Source organism: Pseudorca crassidens, chromosome 13 (genome assembly GCF_039906515.1).
Source record: "Pseudorca crassidens isolate mPseCra1 chromosome 13, mPseCra1.hap1, whole genome shotgun sequence".
Taxonomy (NCBI): Eukaryota; Metazoa; Chordata; class Mammalia; order Artiodactyla; family Delphinidae; genus Pseudorca; species Pseudorca crassidens.
Window position 1 is genome coordinate 20,660,829 of NC_090308.1, and position 18,750 is coordinate 20,679,578.

At 43.5% G+C, this 18,750-nt stretch overlaps 1 protein-coding gene across 7 annotated transcripts in view; it reads left to right on the plus strand.

Annotated features, from left to right (window-relative positions):
* Positions 1-18,750, plus strand: part of PLAGL1 (PLAG1 like zinc finger 1) — a 65,921-nt gene that overhangs the window by 40,036 nt on the left and 7,135 nt on the right. For 5 of the 7 annotated variants that reach the window (XM_067701877.1, XM_067701881.1, XM_067701882.1 and 2 more), the window contains one exon: positions 3,856-3,925. The gene's annotated coding sequence lies outside the window, so the exon portion shown is untranslated. Of the gene's footprint in view, positions 1-3,841; positions 3,926-18,750 lie in introns of all 7 variants that reach the window. The other 2 variants (XM_067701879.1, XM_067701883.1) reach the window with 1 other exon arrangement.

Consider the following 18,750-nt stretch of genomic DNA (forward strand, 5'->3'; position numbering starts at 1 on the left):
CGGGAGCTGGGGGTGGAGGGGACAGTGTCTTTTTCTCTCCCTCTTACCGCTCTCTCCTTCTCTCGACCCTGAAATTGGGCAGAGTCTCCTCACTGGGTTTAGATGTTAAGAAAGACAGACTGCTTCTGCCGTCATCTGGGCTAAAATACAAGGAATTACAAAGCTGCACCTGTTTTAAATGAGCTAGAAAGGATGTTGGGAGGACAAACGAAGTAACATTCCAGAGTTGTCCTGCTGCACTGATTTGGAGGCTGTAATGAAGGCAAAACATCACCCAAACACTGGTAACTATGGAAATGAAGAGAAGGAAACAGATTTGAGAGACAATAAGCTCGAAGAATCTGTATAGCTTAGTCAGTGAGTAAAATCTCGTATGCCTCCAGAGTTTCTAACTTTGGAGCAGCTGGGAAGCAACACGGTGAAGAGACTGACTATTAATAATGTGGACTCTCAAATCCCACACTCTGGATGCAGAGCCCGGCCCAGCTGCTTGCTGACTGTGTGACCGTGGGCAAACTGGCGTCACTCCTAAGCCTCAGTTTCCCCATAAGTAAGATGAGGTTAATGCTTCCTCCGCATACGGTTGGTTGTTTGGAGCATTAAGTAAACTGATTAAAACAATGGCCATGACCTGGTGAGCATCCAACAGACGGTAACTCTTATCCCATAGTGGTGCCAGTGGCTAAAATCGCTGGTGGCGGAGGAGCAGGCCTGGCGGGTTAGCCGTGCGGAGCCCCTGCTCTAGGGTAGGTGACCTTCAGGGGCACTGACGATATCTAAGCTGAGAGGTGCAGGAGGAAGGTAGATGGATTCGCCTGAAATATGAAAGAAGTTCAGGATTGAAGATAGAGATTTGGGAGGTCTGTGACCCCAAGGAGTAGTTGAAACCCTGGGTGGTGACTGAAGTCCCCCAGGGATTGTGTGAGAGAAGGTGGAGGGCCAGGTGCCAGGCTCACAGATCTGTTCAAACTCTGAGCAACCCTTTCACAACATGCTCCTGTCGTCTTCAAAACGACTCCATTGCTGTGAAATGAATAATGAATGTCCTGTTTACGGTCTCCACTTCAGAGGTATAATCTCAGTCGCGGTGATCCAGCTCCCCGAAGTAAGACTTAGCTGCCTGTGATCTGCCAAATCGGGTGGGCTCCTTTCCGTCTGGAATCACAGTCCTTAGAAAATAAAAAACTTATCTGGGAGGCTTTTCGAAAACAGGCCCTGCACATCCTCAACCCAGAGGAGTCTTTTGCTGGAAGCCGAGGCAGGCCTCCCTGTGTCCAGGCTCGCCCAGTTCTTTCCCACTCAAATCATTTGAAATAAAAAAGTCAGTTTGAAGAATTTACTTAAGCAAAATCAGGAGTAGCTCCAAGTGAATGAGCTGAAACTGGAGGGAAATCCCTTTGTTCAATTCGGGTTTCAGTGAGCGCTCAGCAGGCAGCTAAACCAGTTCATTAACAGAGAAAAAGACGCGTTTCTCAAAGCGGCTCAGAAGCTAATGCTTAGAAAAACAGATTGTGACAGCAGAAATGCGTTCTAGAAATCGTAACGCTCTAGATTCAGGAAACTTTAGTTTTTGTCATCACTGACTAAACAAATCACTTCCCCCTAAATATCTCCCCTTTATTTAAGACAATTCCCTCTAACTGATCTGTTTACCGTGCACCAATCCTCGTTCCTAGAAAAATGTGATTTTTCTTCCTACTCTGAAGCTCAGAAACAAGTATATCTAGAAATGTTTAATGTTATTGGGTCATTTTAAAAAAAAACGTATTCTTTACAAAAAAAATAGTAGAATTGACATATTGAAACCTTTTCTCTGTGATTTCTGAAATCCAAATTCTGACCTGAAAAACCATTGTCTGCAAGTAGCATCCCGTCACGCGCAGACGTGCTGTTCTTCCTAACTGCCTCTGCGCTGCTTTAGCAAACTGTTGTACACTGCGCATGATTTTTCCCCTGGGGCCACGCATGCTTTCAGGTTCTCTGTTGCATTGTTAACTATTTAAGCATTAAACTGGGGCTGAGATGGCAGGTGGGAAAGGCCGAGGGACTTGATCTCCTCCCTGCCAGAGTTCTCCGCTTTCACTAGTGCTGCTTACATTGAATGGCTTAAGAATAAGCTCCTGTGTGAGCCCTCGGAGGCCAAGGAGTATTGTTGAATTCAGAAAGGAATCTCTTTCTTTTAGTGATAATTTGAATATTTTGACAATGAAGCTAAGCTACTCCACTGCCTGGTTTGCGTACTTCATGTCATGTGCGCCCTTTCTAGTGAAGCAGAAGAGAGCCTCTGCCTCTCTTCATAAATTCATAAATTGGTATTGTCCATTGATGAGATGGGTAGGAGCAATGGAGGAATCATCCAGAAGAATTGTACTCTCTTGCTTTAATGTTTTTTACAGCTCTTAAAAAAAATTAATATAGGCCTTTGGAGACCACCCAATTAAACCACCACGATAAAGGTTGAGTATTTTGAGAAGAGAGCTTGACCATGAGGATAATTTGTGAAGTGTTTATGCATCTGCAAAGCAAGGAGTACGTTTAAAACAAATACTCTGGGTGATTCAGAGAACCTACTCACCTCCAGTATTTCCCCTAAATTGTGGTGGACTATTTTAAAACTTTAGTTGTCTGAAAATGGCCTTAATTTTCCTGTTTTTAACTTAATTTTCCTGTTTAATAACTTATATTATTCAAAATAAATGGACATAGCCTTTTTGAGCAAATTAAGAGAAGAAAACAGGCAACCAAGTGAATAAATCGCTTAGGTGAGATATAATTGGCTGTTACATAATAGATTTACCTTTGTACCAGTAAAGAGAATCCCGAAAAGCTTCCCCCCTAAGAGGATTGACTGGTTAGAATAGTCTTAGTTGGAAGAAGCCAACTTTTATAATTGATTGGTGAACAGAGATACCCGTTTCCAAATGCTCACCAGGGATCAGTGGTGGGAAGCTGGCTGTAGACCTTTCTGGAGACTTGGTGAAAACATAAGTTCCCAGGGCCCCAGCGACGCTGTCAGTCAGTGTTAGTTTGTACTGTGGCCTAGGAATCAGTATTTTTAAAAGATTGCCCTGGTAATTCTAACGTATAGCCAGGTTTGGTAACCGTGGAACTGTATATGCAAATTGGAGACTTCACCTTTTCACCCTGCACGGTTGATAAATCTATATGAAGATATGAAGCTTTTTATGTGAGGCTTTTGTTGAAAATGAATGTCTACTGTTTATTGCTGATTTTTTTCAATTCATAATTTGTTTTAGGTTCTGTTATTACATAGACTTGCATACCCGCTTTATGGTATTCTAATACTGTTGATTTTTTAAAAATGCCATTTCCTCTGAGTTCTATTTTGAATATTTTATGTAAGCAATTTCATGGTTGTTGTTTTTTTTTTCTACTTGCAGAAAGCAGGGGAAAACATCAGGGTTTTTCTAATCCAGTTGCAAGTAGGACAAAGGATATAATATAAATACTTAAAGATCTTCCTGGGCAAGATTACATGAGACGTTGAAAACCTTTTAAGTTACAACATTATGAACTTCAGCACACCTTTTAAATATATCAGATGATCTAAATGTTACAGACTTTTGCCATATGGTGTATCTGAGACATTTAAAAATTAAGGGTGGTGGGTCTACTGACGTATTATACTGTAGGATTTTAACATCTGAACTTGATCTATCGTCTATTAAAATGCCTAAAAAGCAGGAGAAAATCTCCTCCACACATTAGCAGTTGTGTATGTGTTTGTGCTCTTGAAGTAAGCAAGCTCAAGCTGCCACGTAAGCGGGGGTGGGGGGCAGGGGGAGTGTTTTTCTAGCTTCGTTCACTTAAGGTGTGCAAGATCTCTTCTTACAGGTTTGAAGCCTCAAACTTCTGAGAGGTCTCCCTGACTGCCTTCGAGCTGATGTTTCCTGTCGCCGAGTAGGTACGCAAGCAATGATCGCTTTTAAAAATTACTTCTGTCTGAGCATGTTTATTAGTAATTGCTTGTAAACACATAGTAAAAGAGGTCAAGGACATGCAGGAGGTTCAAGGCACTTCAAAAAGCCTCTGGTAGAGAAGAGCTACGTTTCCCCCTCAAACTGTGAAATACCTTAGAACAGAATTCTTTTGACCTTCTCTTTTTAAAAAGCAAATTAGTATCCTCTGTGTTTCGGGGAATCAGATCCTGCAGTTAACAACTTCTCATATCCTCTGCCTTCCCCACACACAGCCCCTGTAATATCTGCAGATCTCTGGAATTTTCTGCTGACAACGCCATCAGTTCAAAAGCTTTAAAGCTGCCCTATCTTCACTCCTCACTCGTGTACATAAGAAGATGTGTAAAGGTTGCCTCCCATTTGTGGAAGATGTTGACTGATAAGCCTAAGGAAGATGCTGGTCACGTACCAGTTGCACTAGGGAGTCCAGCTACAGCTTCCAAGGCTTTGAAAATACTGCGGTAAAAGCTACTGCTGAAGTCCGCTGCTGTGTAGACAGCTTAGCCGGGGAGGATGGCAAGGTGGGAGTGGAGAGTGCTTGGTTTAGCTCAGAACATCCGGGTTTGGCCTCTGGTCACCATCGTCGTCATCAGTCATGACATTAATGGGAGTTAACACTCTTAGAAGTTAACGCTGTGCATTAGGCTTTGCGTAGTACAGTGTATTGCCTGCAGTATCTTTGTATTAGTGAGTACCTGTGGGCAAAGGACTGAGGTGTCTGGGCCTCAGTTTCCTCATCTGTTAGATGGGGTTAAAGATGCCTTTCTAGCCCATCTCACAGGGCTGTCAGATGGGCATTAGTAGACAAAGTAGCATGAGAGGACTTTATGAGTTCAACTGAAATGTAATATTGTTTTACTGAAGGTTCTTTTGGCTCCATTTGAAATAGAATATTCTTACTAAATAATATCATGATTTCTTGGCCAGAAATTGAAATTCATCCCAGCGTGGCCAGCATGTCTACTAGGAACTGAGAAAGGCACTGGCAGTTCTCATTAGGGGTGTGTGGGGGGTGGGGGTGGGAGTGTCTTGCCCTTGTATCTTCCGGTCACTGTATGATTGACACTGGAAGACGGTGCGTGACAACCAGTAAGATCCTGGAATGTGACTGCCAAGTATTGGGTGGTGAGTCTGTGGGCTGAAGACAGGTAGGGGGTGGCGAACACCCCAGGCCCTGTGTGTCTCTGGAGCTTAGCGGGACAAGCTCAGGCAAAATGGACAGGGCAGTCGCCAGCCAAGCCGGGAAGGAAGAACAACGTGAGGCATCGCTATAGGCTACTGGGAAGGAGCAGGAAGCATGCGGCAGCGGGAAATTGGGGCTTATTGTAAGCAAGGTGCCTGGCCTCCAGGGCGACAGGAGCACAGGACGGCACATTGAAGCCCCTGCGGATGGGCTGCCGATGGACCACACATGTGGATTGCGAGGACAGCTACTTAGAGAGGTTCACATTCCTCCCCATTGAACTGGGTATGATTGTAATGGTTTGTTAAACAAACAAAGAACCTAAAGCTGTGAATGAGGGAGAGAAAAGACTTAAGGTGAAAAGGAGAGGAGGCCCTGCTTGCTGGTGTTCCACTCTTTTTAAGCTCCCTGCCCCCTTCCTTGACATTCCTTTCTCCCTTTCAGAGAAGACAGTGCAGTAACTTGGAAAAGTTGCCTTGTCTCTCCAGTGCCATTTCCTTTTAAACTGGAAACAGGATGAAATAAAATGTCACCTTACCAAGACAAAAATGAAAAACTGGGGTCCTCTTAAAGGACTAGTGATAAATATTTTTATATTTCTAACCAAGTATGTCTGGGTGAACAGTTTGCTTGGCATCCTTTGAATTTATTGGATGTGCCGTGGAAAGGCCAAGAGAAGATTCTCAAGTCAAGCGCTGGATAGTAGCTTTGTCCCGTAAATAACACATGTGGCCGCAGAGGTGGGCAGACCTCTGCTTCTGGAGGAAGGGGTGTGAGCTTTGGAGTGGGCACAGCAATTTCACTTTTCTCTCTGAACTGTGTACACAGTTTATAGTCAAGTGAGTTCCGGATGTTCATCCATTGAAAAAGCTTGGAAAAAAAAAAAGTGTAAATTGTTTTTTGAAACTGCCAATTACATCTGTGTCCATTCAGTTAATCAGATTAGGTCTCAGGCCCTCCTTGTGGGAAAAAAAGGAACCATTTAGAGGTTTCAGAACAGTACTTTTAAATGTGCTGTCCCCGCAGGGTAATGAAGTTATTCACGGGGGAGGGATTAGTGATTACGTGTAACTTTTTTCTTGTGGACGGCAGTCTGTTGATACAGCGCCCTCACTTTCCCTGGCTCCCAGATCCCCCCGCCTGGCGCGTTGGAGCCCTTGTGTTCAGGGCACTGCCTTCTTTGCAGGCCCATCGCCTGCTCCCCCGCCTCTGCTCACACCTGCCTTCCAGCCAAACTAGAGCACATGATCCGTGCTGCCCCGTGTGGCTTCATGCCTCTGTGCTTTTACATGGTCTCCCCTCTGCCTGAGATGGACCTACTCCCTTTCGTCCACCTGGTTGGCTCCTCAACTCAGCCCAAGTAGTCATTACAAAAATTTAGACAGGACGGATACTCAAAGAGGAAAAACAAAGAAAGTCATCTCTAATTCAGCCCCCGGCGACCCTTTGCTGACATACTGTTATCTGCACTTTCAGCCCTTTTTCTATTTATTTAGAGAGCTGGCTTTTTTAAGGATGAAACGGTCCTCCCAAGTCTTGAGCATCCTTTCCCGATCTCATGTAGCTTTTAAGGTTCCGTCAAGAGATTTTAACTCGGGCGTCTGGCTTCCCGTCATCCATGTGACTAGTGAGCTTTTCTTATTTCTTTTCTCAGTGTGAGCCTTTGCCCTCACACACTTCCTGGGAAGGAATCAGGCTTTTCTTTTCCCTAGAATGGTAACCGTATTAGGACAATAGGCCCTGCCGATAATTAGGTAAGTTTTGGTTCCTCTGTGCCCTGCTCTTAGAGTTCCAGGAAAAGAGATCACCGCTGTCAGCTATAGAAACACATCGTAAAGGGCATAAAGGCGAGTAGCCGAGGATTTGTTGGGAGGGGGGAGGGGGATATATTTCCAGCTGTCACAAAGGAGTAGTCCCTGCCGCTGACTTTAATGACTAGGAAATCTTCTCCTCACACCAAAGGCTCTTGTCTGGATTTCGGGTCCGTGCTCCACCCCACCCCCTGCCATGCTACCTAGCGTTCATTAACAGTCTCCCTGACACATTCCGTCCCATCTCAGCTTGAGAACCAGTCCCGGGCCTCACACTTGCCTCTCCGGATGCACTTACCTATTTTGCTTGCTTGTAGACCTTTGTCTGTTTCTTCCTAAATGTTAATATTTAAGAGCACCGTGTATGAGGTGGGGCGAGGAGGAGTGGGGAGCATTTAAGAACCTGTAGAGATGTTTCCTTCCCTCCTCTCTGCCTGATGGATATTATGCCGAGCGGCCGGTCCCGTAGAGGTGCTTCGGCCCTGTCTGGGGAGTCCCGAGCTGTGTAAGGTCCCTGCTTCCGCTCCGTGTGGGTGCGGGAGGGAGTGGCATCATAACAGGATGGTTTCAGATGACGCCTCTGTGGTGATGGAGCCTGGCTCCTGGTCGGCGGTCCTCTTTTGCCGTCGGCAGTTTGCTTTCTCTCAGTCTTCTTTGGCTCATCAAGGCTCATATTCCTGGGCTTCTGCCTGTTCCAGTGCTTCCTCCCATCCCAGGCAAGACAGAGTTCTATGGGCATCTCTATCTGCTTCTACCTCTTTCTTCTCTCCCCACCTCCATGTAGGCCTGGAGTGGCCAGTCTTGACAAAATCAGTTACATGTTATCTTCGATGTGCTAAACACAGTATAATAATAAAAGGCTCCCATCTGTTAAAAAAAAAAAAAGCCCACCTCTTCTCGTAGAGTGGGCAACCAAACAGGATTTTTGAGCTATTAGGGTCTCGTTTTGTATTTTCACCATCTAGAAATTATTTGGAACATCTTATCAAGTTTTTTTAAAATGCAAACTTAATTCTCATTTTGCTTATTTTTATCACCACAGACTTGTCACTACACTACCTTACCTAAGAGGAACTGAGGGAATTGAGGCAGAAGGCTTCTTCTGTCCTTGGAGCCTCCAAGAGGGACATGCCACCACACGCCCACTTCCATCTGGCTCCACAGGGCAGAGTAGGTCCCCTAAGGGAGGACCAGTCTAGCTGCGGCCTGCTGTAAAGAAAACAAATCCCTGCCCAGCCCAGGCCACCCCACTGTACCAGCCCACTTGGGGAGCGCAGACACTGGTGACCAAGGCTGATCATGCGCCCTTACTGACGATCTGAAGCCACCCACATACACAGAGCCCAGAGTAATTTATAAAGTCACTTACAGAAGTCAGATTCAGAATGGTATCCACTTTCCTGCAGGCAAGGGTATTATTCGCTATTATTTAGCCTGGGAGACGACCTCAGGGCCTCCTCCACGTGGAAGTCTCCTGGCTGGCCTGAATGCCCCTTAGGCACCATTAAATTCAATACCTCTGAAACTGAACTCCGAACTCCTGTGTTCTGCTAGGTTTTTCTTCTGGGGCTTGACATTTCTTTCCCTCTCCACCGTCACTGTCCCCTGTTTCCTCTACCATTTTCTAAGTCCTAATTTAACTACAGTAGTCCCTCCTTATCTGAGATTTCACTTTCCATGGTTTCAGTTACCCACGGTGCAAAAATATTAAATGGAAAATTCCAGAAATAATTCATAAATTTTAAATCGTGCACCATTCTGAGTAGCACGATGAAATCTCATGCCGGCCCGTTCCATCCCACTCGGGACGTGAGTCATCCCTTCATCCAGCATATCCTGCCTGTTGGTCACTTAGTAGCTGGCTCAGTTATCAGACCCACTGTCGGTATCACAGTGCATGTGTTCAAATAACCCTTATTTTACTTAATAAGCACAAGAGTGGTGATGCCGTCAATTTGGATGAGCCAAAGAGCAGCCGTAAAGTGCTTCCTTTAAGGGAAAAGATGAAACTTATCAACTTAATAAGGAGAAAAATCATATGTCGAGGTTGCTAAGATCTACAGTAAGAAGGAATCTTCTATCTGTGAAATTGGGCAGAAGGAAAGAGAAATTTGTGCTAGTTTTGCTGTCTCACCTGAAACCGCAAATGTTACGGCCACGGTTCGCGATAAGCGCTTAGTTGAGGCGCAGAAAAGGCATTAAATTTGTACAATAAGATATTTTGGGAAAAAAAGATATTTTGAGAGAGAAACCACATTCATTTAACTTTTGTTACAGTGTTTGTAATAATTGTTCTATTTTGTTCTTGTTGTTAATCTAATTAATCTAATTTCTAAATTAAACTTTATCCTAAGTACGCATGTATAAGAAAAGACATAGCATATGTACAGTTTGGTAATATCTGTGGTTTCAGGCATCCACTGGGGGTCTGGGAACATATTCGCTGTGGATAAGGGGCGCCTACTGTAGTGGGTTCCTGTTGCCTGGCTCCCCTGGTCACTGGTCCTGGGATCCCTGCCCCTTGTACTTTGCCTCCTCTTGGTCTTCTGTGGCTTCTTTGAGGCTTAGATTCCTGTGCTTGTTATGCCTTTTCCATCACTCAGCAGGAATGCCTCCTACTCCTGTTGAGACAGTGTTTTGTTGGCATCTTTCTACCTGTTTCTACTTCTCTCCCCACCTCACTCTACCTCCACATAAACCCAGAGTTAGTGGCTACCCTTGACTAAATATGTTAGTCAGCCTGCTAAAATATTACAACAAAAAGGCCACCTTCTCCTAGTGCAGTAGAGCAGTACATCACTGGCGCTTTACGATTTGGTCTGTCTCTCTCCAGCCTGTTTGTCCATGGTACCCCCATGTTTACATCCATATCCAGTCATACTGAAGTACTTATTTTCTAGTACCCTGTGTTGATTCATTCCCCTGGCCTGCAGTAGACCACCTCCCCCTCGAACACCAGGTAAACTTGCTGGCTCAGCTTAAACTTTGGCTTCTCTGTGAAACTTCTCCTGATCTCCCAAGCAAGAGATAGTTATTCCTTCGACAACCATATATCTTATCCATCTTGAGTTTCAATGATTGTTTTCACTTTTTTTCATGCATAAGTCTTTATAGAGCAATTTAATTGCATCATATCTTAGTTCTTAAGGAGGAGCATCTTAGAATGTACACGTCCTGACTCCAGGCTTGTATACTACCTCTTTCCCTTCCACTGGGCATTACTTGGTTTTGCCTGACTTTCTAATTTTTGCCAATCTAGTTGGGGAGGGGGGTGTTAAGAAATAAAACAAAAAGTGTCAGATGTAAATGCATGACACAAGGAAAAAAAAAAAAAGAGGCAGGGAATAGGGGTGGGGATTAAATAAATTAACCAGGATTGAAGTTTTGCCAGTCAAGAAGGGGGAAGGCCCACAGAGTAAAATGTACATGGGAAGTGATTTTAATGGTGGAGCAAGAGATCTAACCTGGATAAAACTGTACATATTTTCATTTGTTTATTGGCTACATGGGTTTCCCCTTCTGTGAAATACTTTTTAAGTTTTTCGTTCTTGCCTAAAGGTTTAAAGGTTTTAAAGGTGTAAAGTTTTGTTTTAAACATTAAGCCTGTAATCTGTCTGGAATTAATTTCCTATATGATGTATGGTAGGAATCCAGTTTCCTTATTTTCCATATGGATAGCCAATTATTAAGTAGTCCATTCTTTCCCCAGTGATTGCAGTGCCAGCCCTGTCGTATATTAAGTTTCCATACAAAAGTGGGTCTGTTTCTCGGCTATTCATTCTACTCCATTGGTCCACTAGTCTAATCCTGTGCCTATATCATACTGCCGTAATTACTGTATATTTTTTTTTTTTTTTTTTTTGCGGTACGCGGGCCTCTCACTGTTGTGGCCTCTCCCGTTGCGGAGCACAGGCTCCGGACGCGCAGGCTCAGTGGCCATGGCTCACGGGCCCAGCCGCTCCGGGGCATGTGGGATCTTCCCGGACCGCGGCATGAACCCGTGTCCCCTGCATCGGCAGGCGGACTCTCAACCACTGCGCCACCAGGGAAGCCCTGTACCTTTTTTTTATAAAAGTTTTTATCTGTTATCTTTTGCCTTTTCTTCTTTGGTCTGTTTGTATGATGATGAGAATGAGCCAGCTGAGTGGAGAAAGTCTTGGCTATTCTTGACTTTTCCTCTTCCATATAAAATTTTAGAATGATCTTGTCAAGTTCCAACAAAGAACCTTGTTGAATTTTTATTCGAACTTCAGTGAATCAGTATATCAATATGAAGAGAACTGCCAATATTACAGTAATTCTATCTGTATTTCCCTATTCATGAACATGGTATATTTCTCCATTTATTTAGGTTTTCTTTTGTCTTTCGGTATAGTTTTATAGTTTCTCCATAAATATCTTGTTTGTCTTTGGTTAGATTTATTCCTAGCTATCTTTGCTTTGTGGCTAATTAATTTTAAATTATATTTCTGTTTGCTGGCATTTAAAAATGCAGTCGATTTTGTATTTTGATTTTTGTAACCAAATACCTTGTCAGACTTTCTAATTCTCATATTCTATGTGTGGATTCTTTGGAGTTTTCTATATAGTCATCTGTGAATGGCAAAAGATTTATTCCATTCCAATTTTAAGTCTTTTTATTGCTTTATTGTTTCGACCACAACTTCTAGTACAAATGTTTAATAAGAAAGTGATAATAGGCACCTTTTTCATATGACAAAGATAGTAAACTGTCTTATTAACTTAAAAATTAAATTAAAAAAATTTAAATTAAAAATTTAATTAAAAAAATTAAATTCCTGTTTCTTAGTCTAATGATGCACATTTTAACAATTTGACCTATGGATGGTCTACTGTTAATTAGTCTCTGGGTCATAAAAGGTTGCTTCATGGTGCTAATCACTAGTGAGCATTAGGACTAACAAAGATGTAAAAATAGCAGTACCCTCAAAAGAAGCCACATTGGCAAACATAAAGGTGCCTAAGAGTCATCAGGGGAGTTTATTAAAATTGCAGATTCTCAGATGCTCCCCCAGCAAGTTTGACTCAAATGCCTGCGCCTGGGGTCTTGCACTTGTCACTGTCCTTGTTGTAGTTTGTTGTTTTCTTTTTTAAAACTCCAGTTCCTTTGGGGATCTCTCTGTTCTCTCTAGGATATTAATGACAGTTGTTTCTGAAGTTTTCTCCATAGTCTTTTTTCTTCTTCATTAGCCTAGCTGCCTTTTTCTGTTTGTTCTGTGTCGGGTTTTCCTAATAGATGCTTGCTTCTGATTTCTGGTGATCCTTGGAGGCCTGCTGACTCGTGAGTGGAGCCATAGAAAAGCTGATGGAAGCTTTGTGTACTTAGATAGGGCTTGTCAACAAGGGCTTCGTTGTAGGGGAATATGGGTAAACCCTTCAGGACTGCCATTTGTCCTTGTCGTTAGCTCTTTTCTCTTGGGCTAGTCAGCTTTCCCAGAGAAGACTCTTTCAGTCTCCTGTCCTGGAGAGTATAATAGGCCTGGTCGCCTTTGTTCTGATAGGCGAATAGGGGAAGTATGCAAACTTCTACTTAATTCACCCTGTTTCAGCATAGGACCCCTTCTCATACCCTCTTTCGGGAGGGGGTCAGAGGGCTGAACGCACTGACAGACTTTCAACCACTCTCTCTGTTTCTATACCCACTCTTATCCCCACTTCCAGAAGTACCTAGTGCCCAACTTTGAGACTTGATGGGTTCTGCGGGGTGAATCAGGTTGCTTCATAGCTTTTCATTACTGGCTTAGAATACCGCTTTCTTAGGACGGCTAAGTCAGTTACTGCTTGTTTACCCGCTTTCCAGCTTCCAAAAGTTTGTTGCAGTTTTCTCCTTTCCTGTTATCTTAGGTTGTGTTTTTGAAAAAATCTCATTAATATTGTTTTAGTAGAGTTTCAGGAGAGACTGGGGCTACATACTTTTATTCAGTGTACCATCTTTAACTAGATATAACTCATACTGTTTGTGAAGAGAAGGTTAGCACCCCGTCCTTTTTCGTTTTTTCTAAGTCTAATGCATAGATTTGATGTTCTAAAGCTGTGGTGTGATTTTCTCTCTAGGTATTAGGTAAACAGTTCACTTCAGCTTTCTTATCTTCAGCCTTGTTTCTAAGAAAATAAGAGCTTAGTCACTGGGTTAACACAATAAAACCTCTCAAGGTGACAGTTTAAAAGAGTCAGTAGGCTGCAAACCTGACTGCTTGGCAGGCTGGGGAGGCAGGGGCTTGCTGTGCATGGCGCCCCCCAGAGCAGAACCGGGGGCGGGCAGCCGATGCTTCCCACCACTGAAAGCAAATTGTTTCAAACATATTAAAGTGGAGATGTCTACCCGGTGTTGAATAAATAGTTTTGGAGGGCACACAGAAGAACCCTTTGTGGAAGCAGTTTCTCACCAAACCAATCTTCCCTTGCTAACTGAGCCGTGGTTTTCAGTGCTCTGTTTTATCTCCACCACGACCACCTTAGCCCAAGCCCCTGCAGGCTCACCTGGACCGTTCCAGTCGCTTTCTTGGTGGGCTCCCCGTTTCACCATCTCACCAGGTGGAAAAGGAGCTCATTCCTCTGCCTGGGAGTGACAAGGAAAGTAGGAGTTGGCCAGGTAGACAAGGGGTGGCGAGATAGTCCAGGAAGGAGCATAGCATAGTGTGGAAAACACAGAAGCGTGAGAGAAGGTGGCACGTTAAGGAAATACCAAGTAGATGGATCTGCAGCTGTGGTTGCCTTTGGGCCACTGTGGGAGAGAGGTCTGCAGACAGAGTGGGGTGACAGGCTTTGGGGATCCAGCCTGAGAGTTCATCCTAGGCAAGAGCCTTCTTCCAAGTGGTATGTCAGCTCAGGTGTTACGGATTTTAATGATAGTATCTTAGTACTTTATTCAGGATACACACACACACACACACACACACACTTTAATAAAAGATTTTTAAAGATGCTGACAAATGAATCCCTATGATTTTGAGGGCAACCTTCCCTCTAGTCAAAAGGTAGCCCTGTTTTAGATGATAGAATCTATTAATTATCATCATTACCCACGTTTGAAACGAAATTTGTAGAAGTTGTTTATTGCTTGAATTTCCAAAGAAAATTATTATAGACCCCCGCTCCCCCCCCCCTTTTTTTTTTACTTTAACCTGATAAAATGCAGTGACTGAGGCACCAAATATATGGTCCATCGCTTAGGAAGTATCAGTGACTTTGTGAAAAGTGAAACTGAATTGATAGCACCAAGAGGGATTTTCCCTTTTTTCATCTAAGTCAGTGTCCTTTAACCTGTTTAAATCTAGAGCTCCTTAGAAAATCTGAAGAAAGCTATGGTCCCTCTCCTCTTAAGAACTCTAATACACATGCCTCCTAATTTTGCACAGAATTTTTGAGAATTCTCAGCCATGGGCCCTGGAACCTCTGCCATGGGCCCCACTTACGAACCCCTGTTCTCAGTTAAGGTTGAAAACCCAGCCACAGCCATCTGGTAGGGTACTCGTCAAGCGTCACATCTGTAATCCTCAACCAGGTTACTAATCCAGCCCCAAGAGCTCCTCTTTCGCTGATGAGACATATAATGAGCCCCAACTCTTCTAACACCATGCTTGCTCAGATACAACACCTAACAAGTTTTACAATGCATGCGCATAATGAAAAACAAGAAGTAGCAACCACCTGGAGGTTCTGAGTAGCTTCTTCCTCCAGCTGATGTTTCTGGATGGTTTTTTCATAGATGATAGAGACTTGCTATCAGAGTCCTTCAAATATTGAGGGGAGCGCCCTCTTTAGGAGCCTCCTGGAGCCAAATAAACAATGCATTTCCACCTGCCCTGCTCCATGATTGGCTCTTTCATATTTTGTGAGTGTAAGAAGAAACAGCTTATTAGAGGCCCTTTTAAAACTGGCCTTAATACATGTCTATGAAAGCAATCCCAGATTTCAGGACTAGGAGAGAGAAAAGTCCGGAGTAGAACCTTCTTGTCCACAAGGCGTGATGAATGGAGTCAAGAAAAGAACTTAAGAGTTCCCATGTTGCGAGACTAAAAATGGAAATTCAGTTTCCTCTCAGAAATGGGCCTTGCATCGTGTCACTGGGGACAATGGAAATAGAAGCCAGAAGTCATAGTTTATTTTGAGAATGTTGTAAAACATTTGTCTCCCATTAGCTGATTGTGTTACGCAGCACTGGGGACGTCCTGGAACTACACTTGTGCCCTGACCTCTCCCTCCGCCGTCATATACCATCAGCCCTCAGGGAACACAGTCCTTCCTGGCTGTTGCCATATATATATGTTCTTATTCCAATCTGATGCTCTCTCATCCCCAAAATAATCAGCATGAACAGAATGAAGCAGATGGCACAAGCCTTCTTTGGCATACTGGCAGATCTGTATCACTCACTCAGTATTTTTAGAATCAAGGGGATTGAAAATTATGTCCTGAGATGTTTTGGGGGAAGACTTACTATCTTTCCAGGGTGACAGGTGTTGAACTATTACCGTATTTAAGACTCAAATGCAATCTGCATGTCAAGTTACAGAGCGGACTATCATCAGGACCATCCCTTTGTTAGTTCTCCGTTAGGACTGTTGGAGGTTTGCCAAATAATAGAAAGTTAATCACAAGTCTGTTTGAAGGGCGTGGTGGCCAGAGAGCTCATCAGGTTTCAACCAAAGATTGGAAGCAGCAGCAGCCAGCCAGTACTGGTCAAGTACATGGTGATGGGAGATGCTGTAGTATCCACACAGTTTATTTTTTAAAAATAGCTGGGCTTTGATCCTCAGCCACGATGAATTTATAATCTGTTGGGAAGACTGTGTTTATAATAGTTTGTGATTGTATCATGAAAACAGTGCAAATATTTATATTTGAAGATCCATATTAATGAAATACAGAGTTATGGTGAATGAAATGTTATAACTAGTTGTGAATTTGAGTTCATCATTAAAGAAAGCCTTCCTGAAGAAACTGAGGAATGTTTACTATTATAAATTCATTCAGTTCAACATCTGAGGACCAATTTTGCACTTAGGGTTGGACTAGGTGTATTTAACACAGAGACCAAAACTCAGAAAGATAACAGTCTTGGCAAAGGCATTAATGCAATAAGTTTAATAAGTACAAAAATGCTTAAGTGACTTAATGTTTTGTTGTTGTTCTTTGCAAGTTTAATGGGGAAAGAGTTGGAGGAAATGTCTCACATTTAAATACAGTATGGCCATGTCTAAAACGCCTTGATTATATACCCACCGTCTTTGAAGGCCCGAGAGGGAAAGGTAATCAGGTCTACAGCTTGTTGGACTTCTGAATCTAGGGAAGTGGCTGGAAAGTGCATCTGGGAAAACTTCATTCAGTGCTAAAGGCAGGTACTTTTTTCTTGAATAAATCTTATTTTTCCTTTGTATGCTTGGTGCGTTGGTGAGCAATCAAAGTTGGTATCTGTTGAGAAACAATGAGCTCGGGCCAGTTTTTACTTGCAACCTCGTATGTCCTGTGTGTGTTGAGCATGTGTATTATCCAGGCTACTGGGTCCTCCCACTATGAAGCATACATAGGAGAGAACGTGTGTCTCTTTTCTGTTATATCCATAGCTCAGTGGTTAGAACCATGTGCCAGTTTGCAGCGGATGGTTTCTGCTTTTAATCCCAGTGTTTATAAATGCTACCGTGTATTTGTGTGGTGTTTTTAGATTACAGGGTACTTTCAGATCCATCTTGTTTCAGTTGGTTGTCCCTACCAGCTCATTTACATGCATCAGATAGATAACACAAACTGAAACTCAGGACAGCTAACAAAGGGGTGAGCTGGAATTTGAAGTAGGGAATCTTTCTACTGTATTCATAAAACAAATGACTGGATCTACATAAATACCTTTTGTGCTTCAGGGAAACGCCTGAGGGCAAATGAGCGGCATAGCTGTGCCTGAAGGAAAGGGTAGCCTTGCCTTCGTCTCTTTTGACAGTGAAACTGAGAATGCCTGTGTCTTCCAGTACAGCAGCCACTAGCCTCCTGTGGCTACTTAAATAAGAAAATTTTGTTTCTCGGTATCACATTTTGATAGCCATCCATTTCCGTCAGAGAAAGTTCTGTTGGACACTGGTCATCTCTCATAAAGCAGCAGCTGGGGAGAATGCGTTTAAAGCATACATGCAGGGGATCGGTGTAGGTGAGAAGCCAGACCAGCTCCTTCTGAGTGACTAGCGCTATTCTGAGTTCAGCTATAAAGAGAACAAGAAAAAAATGAATTTCAAACTTCATATTGTGTGTACATTTTAATCTCTTAAAATAGACCTGGAAAAAACACAGCAATTTCCAGTGAATGAGTATATTTAATGATGATGATAAATTCTATGCCTTTATAGCTGGGCCAGTATTATAGCCAGACTTAGGCTGGATGAGAAGTAGGACACACCATGAGTCCTGGCAGCAAAAACTCGGCCACACAGGGTAGAATTCCTGGAAGGAATTACTTTGTGGCCAGGGTGGTAGAGATGCCTCGAGGCCGGGCAGCGAGGTGAGCTGGCAGATGCTGCAGGAGCAAGGAGCTGGGGGAGAGGGGTTTGGACAGAGCTGGGACAGGGGCTCAGTTCAAGTCACATTTGGTCACAGAGGAATAACACACACATTTGTGTGTGTCGCCATCAGAAGGGAGGTTTGGTGCCAAGATGCTAGCTGAGAACGCCGGTGTCCCCGGCTTTGGATCAGTGCTTGAAGCTTCAGGTCAAAGTGCACACGTCAGCTCTGAAGGTTCCAAGCAGGTGGGGCAGGATGGTGAGGGGTGTCTGCCTGGTGCTGGCTCCTTGTGAACTCTGACCAGACACTAAAAACACCCGAGCTAGCTGATGAGGAACACAAGAAGTTTCCTGCACTTTTTGCCTCTTAAAAAAGGAATGTGTTTGTCTATGTTGCATGTGCTAGGTGCTGATATGTTTAAAGATGCTTGAACTATTATAATAGTAAAATTCCATCTAGCTAGACTCCAACTTTCTGATCTGAAACTAACTACAAAGGTAAGTAAAAATTAACTTTTAACAGTAAAGAGCAGCTCTAAAGGAGTTGGCAATAAATGAATGACTGCAGGGAATAGACGCCTTGAAGACCTGCTGGGATTGGTTGCCATGAGTGCCCTGCTCACTTGACAAAGTTCAGAAAAAGCTGGCCTGGGTACAAAAGCTACTCCAGTGTGTTTAATGTAAGCATACAGTATGCTATCTTTTTTTTTTTTTTTTTTTTAAATATTGGCACTTGAAAGGTTAATGTCCATTGCCTGAGGATTAACTCTGTCTAGAATAGCACAGGATTCTAGGTAGCCAGGCCTTTACTGTGTTGTTCATGATGCTGCTTTGGACTCTTAAGGCTTCCAAATGATGGTCTGTTGGTAGAAGAAGAGCCTGGATTTGGGTGATCTGCCTGGGTTGGAAGGGTGCTAATAACTGGGATTTGAGGCAGGTTGAGGCGGCAAGCCCACCTCCTAGGAGTGGCCTTCCAACAGGTAGCTGGTCCCCCAGGCTGGGGCTGGGGAATGAGGAAATGTCCCCATAAACGAAAGGGGAAAAGAAGAGTAGAACAGTTTCCTGGAGGATGGTGCCTGCACATCTAATGTGCTCTGAGCTCTGCCCGAGCTGTCCCTTTGTCTCTGTGGGAATCTCTCGTCTCCCCTCTGAAGGTACCGCATCAGTGAACTAAACTAGCTTTATTCCCACTTTGTTTACATCGTAGACTTGAGTCCTGCACAGGAACCTCACAAACAAATTAACTTATATGTATACAGATTATTTCG